The sequence below is a fragment of the Chelonoidis abingdonii genome, chromosome 7, assembly GCF_003597395.2.
Source record: "Chelonoidis abingdonii isolate Lonesome George chromosome 7, CheloAbing_2.0, whole genome shotgun sequence".
Taxonomy (NCBI): domain Eukaryota; kingdom Metazoa; phylum Chordata; order Testudines; family Testudinidae; genus Chelonoidis; species Chelonoidis abingdonii.
In genome coordinates, this window is record NC_133775.1 from 100,658,644 (window position 1) to 100,672,417 (window position 13,774).

The 13,774-nt window shown below is 42.2% G+C and overlaps 1 protein-coding gene across 1 annotated transcript in view; it reads left to right on the forward strand.

Moving 5' to 3' along the window:
- Nucleotides 1-133: 133 nt before the first annotated feature.
- SMAD5 (SMAD family member 5) overlaps nt 134-13,774 on the forward strand; it is a 39,524-nt gene continuing 25,883 nt past the window's right edge. The window contains exon 1 of the mRNA XM_032776090.2: nt 134-259. The gene's annotated coding sequence lies outside the window, so the exon portion shown is untranslated. The remainder of the gene's footprint in view (nt 260-13,774) is intronic.

Consider the following 13,774-nt stretch of genomic DNA (forward strand, 5'->3'; position numbering starts at 1 on the left):
AAAGTGGGAATTTGAACTCTTTCTCTCTTACACATAAACACAGATCTCCCAGCTTAACTGCCTCTGCTCCTTTGCTGTGGAGTATGTGTTATCTGATACCTCAGTTCTCCCAGCAGGCAGGGGGATACTTTGCTTAGGGCTCCACCCCTAGCCTCTCTGTCGCCAGTATGAGAGAAGAGGACAGAGAAATAGAAATCACTTGGAAAGAAACTAGAGAGAAAAAAATAAGTGCAGAGAAACGGCAATAACATTTTCCAAGGTAAAACTGACTTTTGTTCATGTGGTTATTTTTTCTACAACAGTGCTTCTACTCCTTAATTGGTTAAATTCTGAACTGTATTTTGGAGAAAGGGAAGGAGATTTTCTGCAATGGCATAAGTTCCTAAAAGTTTGCAGATTTTACTGTTTAAACTGTGATTTGTACTCTTTTTAGGCACCTCAACAATGCAGCTGAGGTCTAAATATGTGCCTGTGAATGTGGAATCCCAGAGATAGTATATGTTAGCAAGGTCATTGCTGTTAACTTCTGGGATTCCAGTTAAAGCATGAAGTGATAAAGATTTATTTAATAACAAAACTGTAGTTATGTAAAATTCCTGACATCCAGAGTGGGTTTGGAATAATGCGGAATCTAAATATAGAGACGTTCGAGTCTTGTGCTGAAGCATAGCTTTTGAAAACGGATACGAAAAGATTCGCGACTAAAAAAGATTTTGTTTTATCGGTTTTAGGAGTTCTATACCAGCTGGTTTAACAAATTGTATAATATTTTACTCTTCAACAGCTTTTAGTCTAATCCAAACACATCATTCCGTATTTACTACAATGGGAAGCAATTAATGTAGAAAATATATTACATAATAACACATGCTTACAACAAATGAAGTAGTTTGTATATTTTAAATATGATCTAAAAGTGCCTTGAGAACCCAAAATGTCATTCTGTAGAAGATGTGTGCACTGTAATTAGGGTTGTGAACTATTTTGGTGACACAGCCTTACATGGGGCCCATCTAAGCATCTGAAGCAAAAAAGTTTATGAACTTTTAACTTTCCCTCTGTAATGCCAAATGTAGAGGAGTTTAAACATCAGTACTTCCAAACAGAGAAATATTTTCACCCAATTTCTTGCAGCATTGTAAAAAGCATCTTAAATTTAAAAGCTATTTTTCCCCATGTATCTCTTTTTTTTAAATACTTGCCTAATAGAGCTGTTTCAAAAGGGGAGGGGCGGGAAGGGGGGCACCACAGGAGAAATGATGAGAAGACCAATTTTTGGCTTCTTTCTATGAAAACTGGATTATTACCTTCACGGTTTTTCTTCACTTGTTTGTCAGGCAACATTTCATTTTCATCTCAGTAAATGTCCCACTTCAATTTTTGACTACATAAAAAGCTATTTTTGTTGCTGAAAATAGCCGGAGTGAAAAAGAAAGCAAAATGAAAGTAATTTGTAAAATGTGTGCCTAAAAGTTGCAAAGGTTATGCTCCACTTTTACTTTCACTATTACACAAAATTTGATACTAAAGGGAATTGCATTTGTTTTTTATTCTAAAAGTATTTGCTTATATTTGTGCAAAACAGAAAAGCCAATAACATTTTTGCTCTTTTTCAGCGGTTTCATTTCCTGAGATAGACATTAGTGTACTTATATTTGCAGATTTTGATACTGGAGAGAAATTTATTAAAGCAAACCACAATCTTTGCTTAAGGGTTAGAAGAAATACAGTTGTGTCACTTTCTGTGCAAAGATACATTTAAATTCAAAGGGCCCTAATTCTTGATCCTTAGCCTGGTTTTGCACCTGTGTAACTCTAGGGACATCAGAGGCAGGGGCGGCTCTAGGCATTTTGCCGCCCTAAGCACGGCAGGCAGGCTGCCTTCAGCGGCTTGCCTGCGGAGGGTCCGCCGAAGCCGCAAGACCAGAGGACCCTCTGCAGGCAAGCCGCCGAAGGCAGCCTGCCCGGCGCCCTTGCGGCGACCGGCAGAGCGCCCCCAGTAGCTTGCTGCCCCAAGCACGCGCTTGGCGTGCTGGGACCTGCAGCCACCCCTGATCAGAGGAGATACTCTATATTATTTAAATCAGGATGAGAGGAGACTTTTGGTTCCTGGGAATATTGACATCACTAATTGTACCACTGTCCTGATGAATGGCATATCATAGTAATGGCACTGGAATATTTTGTCTTGCCGAATCATTTGGGTTGATAACTAAAAAGAATTGCGTATGCATGTTTATGGATGGAAGGTTGGTTTGGTCCTTTTTAGCACTGTTTATCTTTAACATTACTCATTTGCTTGTAAGATAAAGATATAGATATATCCATATGCTTTCTACTTGCTCTAGATTGTTTAGTCATAAAAGCCCACCATAAAATGTAAGTAGGCTTGACAGTTGCACTCCCTGAGAGCCAGAAGTATCTGTGTAATTAATGGATTGAGAGTTTAGCTGTAAGCATCATGTCTGCACATATGTACTGTGGAGTGCATTAAGGTTATTGGAACAGATATGACAGACTACCATAAATACAGCTATAAAGTGTATATTTTTGTGGGAAATATTCCTTTGTTTTAAAGAATGAAATAAGTTGGTTTCACATATTAAAAAGAGGAAAACTTTTTGATCTCTGCTGCAGTGTAAATCTGCTCAGTTACATCCAAGCGTCTTCAGAAGGGTGGGTGTAAACCCAGAGAATTTGGCCCATTGTGTGAGCAATGTGCTGTATTTCCTATGTTACCACTGTTTAAGGCTCAAAATAGTTTTCCCGTGGCTGTGGCTGGGCAGCCACAAGGACAACTTTCAGTGCATAGCTACTGTCAGATGTTAGCCCTAACTCTGCAGCGGAAAGTGGACATCCAACTCAGCGTTTTGTCAACAGATTGCTGTTATTAGTATGATGCGGCATGTTAGACCTCCCCACCATCCCATATATGGAATGTGTCCCACCCAGATGTCAGACACTTTCAAAACTGAGCATGCTCAGGAAAGTATATTGACATTTGGGAGTGACAACCTTTCAGAAACTGACAACATCCCTGTAGCCAATAACCTTGGAAGTTATACACACTGGGTTCTGTGCGAGACACACAATATACTACACATTTAGAGGAGCCATAAGGTATGCAAGTTGCTACTTTCACTGTGAGGTCGATAATGCGACATCCAGTGTCCAGTTGCTGACCTTGGTATATTAGTGAATTTGCACAAAGCACAAAAAACCACCAACGCTTAGCAGGAGCACCACGTGAAGGTTGTTGTCTTGCTCCCAGTATGCAAGTGAGTAAATCTGTAGTGACTTAAAAATCTGTCAGCAGAGCTTAATTCTTAAATAAATAAAGAAAAAAAATGTGATAATGAGCTACCTGAGTATAATAATAGGGTAGGAGTTTATAGTGATGTGAGATTAATTTCCCTTGTATATTACAGTTTTGTATAACTTCCGTTTCATGATCCAGCATTTCTGTTCTCAGTGCTTTAGAGCACAGGTTCACAACCTGGTGGACACAAACAGCTCCAGGTGCATTTGTAACCACCCTCCTATTCCTGTATAGAAAGAACCGCTGATTTAGAGTTAATAAGAGTACACAGTTCTCTCAATGAAAGCTAAAAGGAGTGTAAAATGAAGGATGATCCATGCAGTGAGCAAAATTGGATAGATATTCCGAGGAATCAAGCAATTTTAAATTCCTTTCTCTGGTATTTCCTCTATGAGAGTGTTTTATTTTGAGTTAAGGAAATGAGACATTTTGTCTGCGCTTCCAGGAAGTTTTTCTCCTCTTCAAGGACCACATGCAATTAATTTTTGCTCCAGCAAGATTCTTTCTTTAATGGCAGTTAGATCATGCTGTAATACAGAAACTTGAAACAGTATTCAAACAAAGGGTCCGCTTGTTGGTAGCTTTTTCTGTGACCTACTCTGTCCTTGGTCCTCTCCACATTTCAATTCCCGTGGCTTTGATTAGTATTTTTATGCTTACGACTTCCAATCTACTTTTCTACCTCTATCTCTGTTCAATCTTGCACTTTCACCACCTTTCAGATGTATCAACATGGGTAGCTCATCGACAGCTCATGCACTTCCTCTGTGTTCTTTTCAGTGCGGAGAAGACCACTGGTGCTCAACTGAGAATAGTCATATTAATCTTCCCATAATGTTGCCTGTTTATAACATCTTCATTAATATATCAGTGTTTGATCGCGTGCTTGGTCCAAGTCATTTTTCCAATCAATTAATAATAAAAAGTTTGTGGCTTTAACTTTATTCATAGATATAACATTAGCTTTCCCTCCCCTGATCTGCAACCTCATTTTAATACCTAGTTTCACACATCTGTAGCATCAGCACACAAGGACATCCTTTCCCTTACTGTTCAGTGAGCTGTGTCATTTGGCATTCAACATCAGATCATCAGCAGGGGGGCAATGATAGCACCAGTAATGTGGAAATGCTGTCTAGTAATGCAGGCAAAACTATTTCCTGGGTTTTTTTTCTCCACATGTGGATAGGTCAGAGGGACATAACAGAACTTTTCATAATGCTCCAACTAATTTTAAAAGGAGTTTGTTATACTCTGTGATTCTGGTCTGCAAGAGCATCCACAGTGACCATTCTAGAACTCAGGGGCCATGTGCTTGATAAGATAATATCTCATAGTAGCCCCTAATTCACCACAGATCAGTGGTTAAATGTTTTACTCCATATTTTGAAAACACTTGTACGTGTGGAGGGAAAAAAAAGTCTAAAATATACTAAACCTCTGTATTTATTTTCTTGCTGGGAAGTAGCTACTCATCATGTATTTTGCTTGTTTTCATCAAGCAGTGAATCATGGAGTTACCTGAAAAGATGAAATGGATAAAAAGAGGAACAGCAGCTCCTTCCCTACTCCTTAAGCTCTCCTCAAAAGTTGGTCCTATTCCTCTGCACAGATACCTAAAAAGTGACAGTTCCTCCTGCCCACCATAACATTTGTAGATATAAGTGATATGTTTGCCCTGCCCATCTTTGCCCTGCCCTGTTCCCCTTAGCCAAAACAGAGATGGATTGTTTCAAATTCCTCTCCCCTCCCTCTTTTTACGAAACCCCTCCCTCGCTCCTATTCCCTAAATAGGCAGCAGTGAGAGGGAGTATGCTTGTAGATTCATAGATTCCAGGGCCTGAAGGGGGCACTGGGATCATCTAGTCCAGTGGTTCTTAATCTGGGGTGCACGCACCCCCTGGGGGTGCGAGATGCCCTTTCTAGGGGTGTGAAACATACCAGATTTTATTAGAAGGTAAATCACCAAAAACACAAATTAAGCACAGGCACAGTAAGTACAACTACTTTGTTTCATCAAACCTATGTATTTATTAACATTATACATTTTTAATGATTACTGTAATATACAAATAAAAATATATCTAGGTTTAAGGGGTGCGAGAACCAGTTTTTAAGGTTTAAGGTGATGCAAGAACATATTTTGACTTTTGATAAGGGGTGCGAGAACATATTTTGAGAACCAAAGGGGTGCAGGCTGCAGTAAAGGTTAAGAACCACTGATCTACTCTGACCTCCTTTATAACACAGGGCAGAGAACTCTCCCAAAGTAATTCCTACAGCATATCTTTTAGAAAAACATCCAATCTTGATTTAAAAATTGTCAGTGGTGGAGAATCCACTATGACCCTTGGTAAATTGTTCCAATGGCTAATTACTCTCACTGTTAAAATATATGGCTTATTTCCAGTCTGAATTTGTCTAGCTTCAACTTCCAGCCATTGGGTCATATTATACCCGGTGATGAGCTGTCAAAATATTAACAACAGGTTCCCTCCTCCTCATCTCACGAGGCCGTCGTGCCGCCCCCCCGGGGACTCCTGCCCCCTCCACCCCACTTCCTTGTCCCTTGACTGCCCCCTGCCATGCCATCCAACCCCTCCTTTCATTTCTGATGGCCTCTTGAGACTCCTGCTCCATCCAAGCACCCCTTCCCTCTGTCCCCCCTGGGACCCCTGCCCCTATTCAATCCCCCTGTTTCCTGCCCTCTGACTGCCCCAACCTCTATCCACCCCCCTACAACCTCCCGAACTCCCATGGCTTCTTCCAACACCGCCTCCCTGCTCCCTGTCCCCTTACTGCGCTGCCTGGAGCCGCTTTGCCAGGTCCAGGCTGCTTGGCCAGGGCTGGGCCGGGGCCGGGGCCATGGGGCCCAAGCCAGGCTGGGGGCACTCGGCTGGGGCTGGGACCAGGCCTCGCCATGCCTCCCTGGAACCCTCCTCAGGCTCCCCTCCCGCCCCAGCTTACCTGCCTGCCTGCTGCTTCTTTCAGGCTTCCCCCGAACATCTGATTCGTGGAAAGCAGGGGAGGGGGAGGAGAAGAAGGGTGGAGCATTCAAGGGAGAAGGGGGATGTGAGCTGGGGCTGGGGGCAGGTTGGACAGCTGCCTGAGCCTTTGTTAAATAAAGCCCTTTTAGAACCGGTTGTCCCGGAACAACCGCTTCTAAATGGGCTTCTAAATTTAACAACCTGTTCCAGCTCACCACTGATGATACCTTTCTTTGCTAGGTTTAAGGCCTATTATTCAGTATTTGTTCTCAATGTACATATTTGTAGAATGCAATCAAGTCACCCCTTAACCGTCTCTTTGTTAAGTTAAACAGATGATTGAGCTCCTTGAATCTGTCACTGTAAAGAATGTTTTCTAGTCCTTTTGTCATTCTTGTGGCTCTTCTCTGAACCCTCTCCAATTTATCAGCATCCCCCTTAAACTGTAGGCAGCAGAACTGAACACAGTATTCCAACAGCTGTCGCACAAGTGCCAAATACAGAGGTAAAATAACTTCTCTACTTGAGATTCCCATTTAGGCATCCCAGGATTGCATTTTGGTCACAGTGTTGCATTGGGAGCTCTTGTTCAGCTGATTATACACCTTGACCCCCAAATCTTTTTCAGAGTCAATGCTTCCCAGAATAGAGTCCTGTATCTTGTAAGTGGGGTCTACATTCTTTTTCCCCTGATGTATATATTTACACTTAGCCATATTAAAACCCATACTGCTTGCTTGCGGTCAATTTACCAAGAGATCGCTCTGAATCAATGAGCTGGCCTCTTCATTATCTACCACTCCCCCAATTTTTGTATCATCTGACAACTTTATCAGTGATGATTTGATGTTTTCTTTCAAGTCATTGATAAAAATGTTAAGTAGCATAGGGCCAAGAACCAGTCCCTGTGGAAACATCTGTTTGATGATGATTCCCCATTTACAATTACATTTTAAATCCATTTAATGTGTGCCATGTTAATTTTATATTCTAGTTTTTTAATCAAAATGTTGTGTGGTACCTAGGCAAATGCCTTATAGAAGACTTAAGTATATTTCATCATCAGTATTACCTTTAGCAACCAAACTTGTAATCTCACCAAAAAAAATATCAAGTTAGTTTGAAAGAGTCTATTTTCCATAAACCCATGTCAATTTGCATTAATTACATTACTCTCCTTTAATTCTTTATTAATAGAGTCCCAAAACAGATGCTCCATTGTCTTGCTGGTATTGATGTCAGGCTAACAGGCCTCTCCTTACCCAGGTCATCCCATTTACCCTTTTTTAAAATTGGCACATTGGCTTCCTTCTAGTCTTCTGGACCTTCCCCAGTGCTCCAAGACTTGTTGAAAATCAACATTAATGGTCCAGCAAACTCCTTGGACAGCTCTTTAAAAACTCTTGGATGCAAGTTATCTGGGCCTGCTGATTTAAAAATATCTAACTTTAATAGCTTCTGTTTAACATCCTTCAGACCATACTACTGAAATGGAAAGAGTGTTTTCATCAGCATATGATGAAACTATATTTTCCCCCAAATACAGATCAGTAATATTTATTGAGCACATCTACTTTTTCTGCATTATTATTGATAATTCTACCACTTCCATCTAGTAATGGACCAATACCATTGTCAGGATTCTTTTTGTTCCTAATATATTTAAAAAGCTCCTTCATATTGTCCTTAACTCTGGTTGTCATAGAGTTCTTCTTGTGCCCCTTAGCAATTTTCTACAATTCCTAACTTCTGATTTATATTCATTGCTATCAACTTCCTTTTTCTTCCATATGTTTATATATATAGTTGCTTTCACCTTCCCTCTAAACCAGGTCATTTTTTTAACCAGTATGGCCTTCCTTCTTAGGTGGCTGATTGCGGCGTTTGGGGCATCCAGTAAGGTGCTCTTAAATTATTCCCAATTATCATTTACATTTTTCTGATTAAATTCTTCCTCCCAGCTGATTTAGCTCATAATTGTTTTCAGCATTATGAAACTGGCTCTGCTAAAGTACCAGGTATATATATTACTGGTATGAATTTTATTCTGCTTGCACAGTATAAATGTGATCAAGTCATGATCACTTGTACCTAAGGTTCTGTGATCAGTTCTTCTTTATCAGTTAGGCCAAGAGCTAATAAAAAAGTCTTTTGTGTTGGCTGCAACCCTTTTTGAGTCAGGAAATTGTCATCTACAACCTGTAGAAAATCAAGGATGTTTTAGTACTGGAAGCATGAGACCTCCAGCATATGTCACTCATATTGAAGTCCTCCATGATTACATAGTTTTTTCCCCCTACACAGTATATACAGGCATGTAAGGAGGCAGTCATTCAGTTCCCATTTGTGATTTCGTGGTCTGTAGCAGACATCAACTTTAATACCCCATCTTGTGGTCCCTGATGACTCAGAAACAGATAATTCCATTTTTGATTGCGTGCCACGCCCCCTCCCCTTTTGTCCACTCGATCCATCCTAAATAGTATATAGCCATTGATTTTTACAATGCTATCGTGTATCCTTCCACCAGATTTCAACTAAATTGAATTTATGCTCATAAATGAGATTCCAATCTCCCCTATGCTATCCTATCCTCCCCACACCTTTCTGATTCTAAGCTGAAGTGAGGAATACCCCATCCTGACTTTGCAAGAATCAACCTGTTATTTAACATGGTTGTAAAATGGTTTAGAAGATGTGTAATGAAAACACGTTACTGATTTTTGAACTCCCCCTCTCCCCCTGCCATCAGCAGTTTAAAAGTTCAATGTAAACATGCAGTCATTTTAGGAGTCACAGGAAGGCCAAGTTTTTATAATTCAGTAACCTTTTTGTAGACAGTTTCTTTGCAATTCAAACATCATATTTCGTTATCAAACTGCTAGTTTCCAGCCAAACGAAAAGAAATGCAATGTTCATATTCAAAATATGAAGAGAAGATCAGAATAATATAATATGAGATGTACATGTTGCTTCTAATAATTTGGGACCTGATTTTATCATTGATTTCAACGGGCTTTGGATCAGGGCCTGTGGCATTGTATTAATAATAAATATTAATAATATTTTTTATTACTGTAGCCCTAGTCATGGACCAGGACCCCATTTGTGCTAGGCGCTGTACAAACATAACAAAAAGACGGTCCCCAAGTTAGTTCCAGTGTGAAGGGGGCATAGACTGTATTATATGACTGACGGATGATTTTAAGAGACAGCTGTCACAGTAATCTGTCCTCTTTACTAAGACTGGAGGAATTTATTAGCAAATGGAGCTGAGATCATCAGAAAACATTTGCCTGAGTTTAGGAAGCAAGAACAAGTTTTTTATAATTGTGCATTTGCAATTGCCTCTGCATAATCTGGACTCTTAATTACCGACTAAATGTTCATATGACTAGATGTTTAAGTAGTGATTTCCATGCAAATTACTACAATTGCATGCCTGCATTTCTAGAAGTCTGGGTTCATAAGTCTGAAAAATAATAGATCAACTTCTTTTTGGAATTCAAATGGTTTCTGTCAACAATACATTCAGGGTGACTTGAGCCCACTTGTTGCACGTTTTATATTAACCTAGTTATATTATTCATGATGGAAGTTCTGAGACATAGGCAAGAAGAAAACATATTAAGTATGCTCTACAGATCAGCCCATCTGATCTAAATTGATACATACTATGTCTGAGGTGGTCTACTATTTTTTGTGGCAGTGCTTTTGTAAGGGCCTTAAGAACATATAAAACTTGAATTAATGTTTATAAAATGTCATTTCTATCTCCCTGTTGACTGGAAGGAGGTAGTCCAAGTTCCTATCATTTGGTCTTTGGACATTTTTTTCATTGAATAATTTTTGCCTCTACTGCAAAACAAGGAGAGAAACTTTCCCCTCACCTGCTGGAATATATTCACCATTGGCTTGCTCCAAAATATTGAGGATACCCTTCGAAATAATACTTTGCCTTCAGAGATGCTATGTGGTTCAAGCACTGTGCTGAAGGCCACCTTCTCTGTAGGTTTAAATTAAGAATTGCACACTTCTTTATGTTTTGTCTCTGCCCTTCACTCCCCACCTTAGAGTGCTTTAACCTTCTCCATTAGTAACAGGACTCTGGCATTTTTGTACAACATACACATGGTAATTCTATTGTATCTTTCATCAGGCTGTGTAAGACTGTGTTAAGTGATTCTCCAATACGAGTACATTTTGTTTCATGGAGACATGGTTGGCACATGAACACCACCTAAAATGCCTGCTGCCTATTTGTTATTCACTTTATTAATTAAGCTAAACAAAAGGGTTGGAAAAGGCCCAGCTTTTTTGTTGTTGTTGTTCCATTTTCAGAGGGGTTGGCCAAGACAGAACAATTGTTATCCTAATGGCTACAAAGGTGATGATGCAGCTCCATTCAAAGAGCTATTCTGCAGAAATAAGACATTTTATTTTTTTAATTCATACTTCTAGCGATCATAAAGTACCTCCATAGTATTTTGTATTTTATAGTTTAATTTCTGCAAAAATAAATATTAACATATTATTTTTCCAGCTCTGCATTGGTGCAGAGATGTTGTATCAAAAGGTGGTTGACTGCGTTCACTGGCTAAACTACCTCTAGCTTTTTTCTCCACACTTACTAAATCATAATAGAAATATATGCCTGGGGAATTACTTGAGTCCTCCGTGGGTGTGTCTACACTGCCGTTAAACACCCCTGGCTGGCCCATGTCAGCTATTTGCTCCTGAGGCTTGCGCTGCAGAGCTGTAAAATTGTGGTCTAGGGACTGTGCACGGGGGGAGGGACCCAGAGCCTTAGCTCCAGACAGAGCCCAAACATTGCCATTGCAGTTTTACAGCCCCACAGGCTGAGCCCCACAAGCCCAAGTCAGCTAACATGTGCTAGCTGTGGGTGTTTATTTGCAGTGTAGACATAGCCTGTGTCTGTCTAGTCACAACATGCTGGGAGAAATCATTCTGCTGAAGTCTTCTGTTTACACTAGACATAATCCTGAGCCACAGAATTTGGATCTGGATCCAAATTTTTCCAAAGTTCAGGTGTTTGAATCTAAAAGCATAAGTTAGGCACACTGCAGAGGCAGCAGAATGACATAAAGTTTAGTTTGGTTGTGTTTTTGATTTAGTTCAATTTCTAATTTACACAAATAAAATGTGTGGGTCTTTTTCGCTTACTGGTACATACTGTAATGCTCATATTTTCCTGTCTCTCTAACTCTATTTTCTAATGAATATATAGTACTGTTCTATGAACGTCTACCTTCTTGTGTTTCCCTGCAATACTCTAGCAGCTATTGCGTTGCTATAGTTCTTCAAGAAAGGTGTATGTCCACTTACATTTCAAGGAAATAAGAACAAGAAAAGTACAGGACACAATTTAATTTTATGGGACACCATCCCACAGTTTTGTTTGTGGTACAATAATTACATAATGTATGATTCTTTATAGCTTTATTGCTTGGCAATATCCTTTTTTTAAAATGCTACCAAACATTTCTTAGTAGCTCCTTATTAGATTACAGGTAGGGCATTCGGTAATTTAAGAGAAGTCCTTCATCCACCGCAGTTTTACAATACTGAACTTGCCACCAAAAAAACACAACACAAACTCCTGAGCAACCTGGGCAGAGAAGTTATGGTCAAGCCCTGCTGGCTACCCATTTGCACTGAACAGTGTTTCATCCATGATGGGAGCCAGTGCAAACTCTCAGAACCAGGATTTTCCAAGCTCTTTGGGGTAAATATAGTCCCTGCTTTTGGGCTTGGAAGGGGAAAGCACCCAGCACGCTGTGGGCTCCACCAGAGTCACAGCCTGAGACTAGATGTCTGAATAGGGGGGAAGTATGAAACACTGAAAGGCTGAGATAGGAGAGTTTAAAGTAGAGTAGGTGGAAAAGGTGTCTTCCCCCGACCCTGGCAAATAATTGAAATAGGTAATTTTATGGCCAAACTTCATTTTGGAAATACAACCATGATGCTCCTGAAAGTTGTAGTTTGGTTGCTGCATGCTCCATGATCACACTACATCTCCCAGCATGTGCTATGGGCTCCCCTCTTGCTGAGCCACAGTGGTGCTTCACGGGAGTCCCTGGCCCCACGGGATGCATCTTGTAGCCAAGCTGGGGAAAACATCCCATTGAGAAGGGAATGAGGCAGCTGAACGACATCACCCCTGGGGCACCAGTGCAGCATCTTGAAATTGAAATGTTCTATTTTCACCCCCCCCTCCTGTTTTGTCAAAAATCCAATTTTCTGTTGAAAAAAAAGTTTTGGTGGAAAATATCCACCCTGCCGAAGATAAAGACTTTTGCCCTTCCCCATCCCCCTTCAGCTCCCCACTTGTCACCCTCCCTGCTCTCTGCACTGACCCCAGTTCCTCTTCAACACTTCCCGCATCCCCACTTCCTCCCAACCAACACCCTGCTCTCCACCCTAACCCTAGCTCCTCTTCAATACTTCCTACATCCCCACCTCCTCCCACAGCCCCCCTCTGTCCCCCACCCTGCTCTCCACCCTGACCCTAGATCCTCTTCAACTCTCCCCCATCCCCACCTCCTCCCACAGCCTCCCTCCCCCATAACCTCCCTGGTCTCCACCCTGAACCCAGCTCCTCTCCAACACTGCCCCATCCCCACCTCCTCCCACATGCCCCGAACCCCCACCCTGACCCTAGCTCCTCCCACACTTCCCACATCCCCATCTCAACCCACAGCCCCCCAACCCCCACCCTGTTCTCCACCTTGGCCCTAGCTCCTCTCCAACACTCCCCCATCTCCACCTCCTCCCACAGCTCCCCAAGCCCCACCCTGACTCTAGATCCTCTTCAACTTCCCCCAATCCCCATCTCCTCCCACAGCCCCCTCCACCCCCAACCCCCTCCTTGCTCTCCACCCTGCGCCTAGATCCTCTTCAACTCTCCCCCATCCCCACCTTCTCCCACAGCCCCCCCTTCTGCCCCCTAACCTCCACCCTGACTCAGCTCCTCTCCAACACTCCCTAGATCCCCACCTCCTCCCACAGCCCCCCAACCCCCACCCTGCTCTCCACCTTGCCCCTAGCTCCTCTCAAACACTCCCAAATCCCCCCTTTTGCCCCCAACCCCCACCCTGACTCAGCTTCTCTCCAACACTCCCTACATCCCCACCTCTTCCCACAGCCACCGTACATCCCCCAACCCTCTCCCCGCTCTCCACCCTGACCCAGCTCCTCTGGAACACTGCCCCATCCCCACCTCCTCCCACAGCCCGCCTACATCCCCCAACCCCCACCCTGCTCTCCACCCTGCCCCTAGCTCCTCTCGAACACTCCCACATCCTCCCTTCTGCCCCCTAACCCCCACCCTGACTCAGCTCCTCTCCAACACTGCCCCATCCCCACCTCCTCCCACAGCCCCCCTACGTCCCCCAACCCCCACCCTGCTCTCCACCCTGCCCCTAGCTCCTCTCGAACACTCCCACAT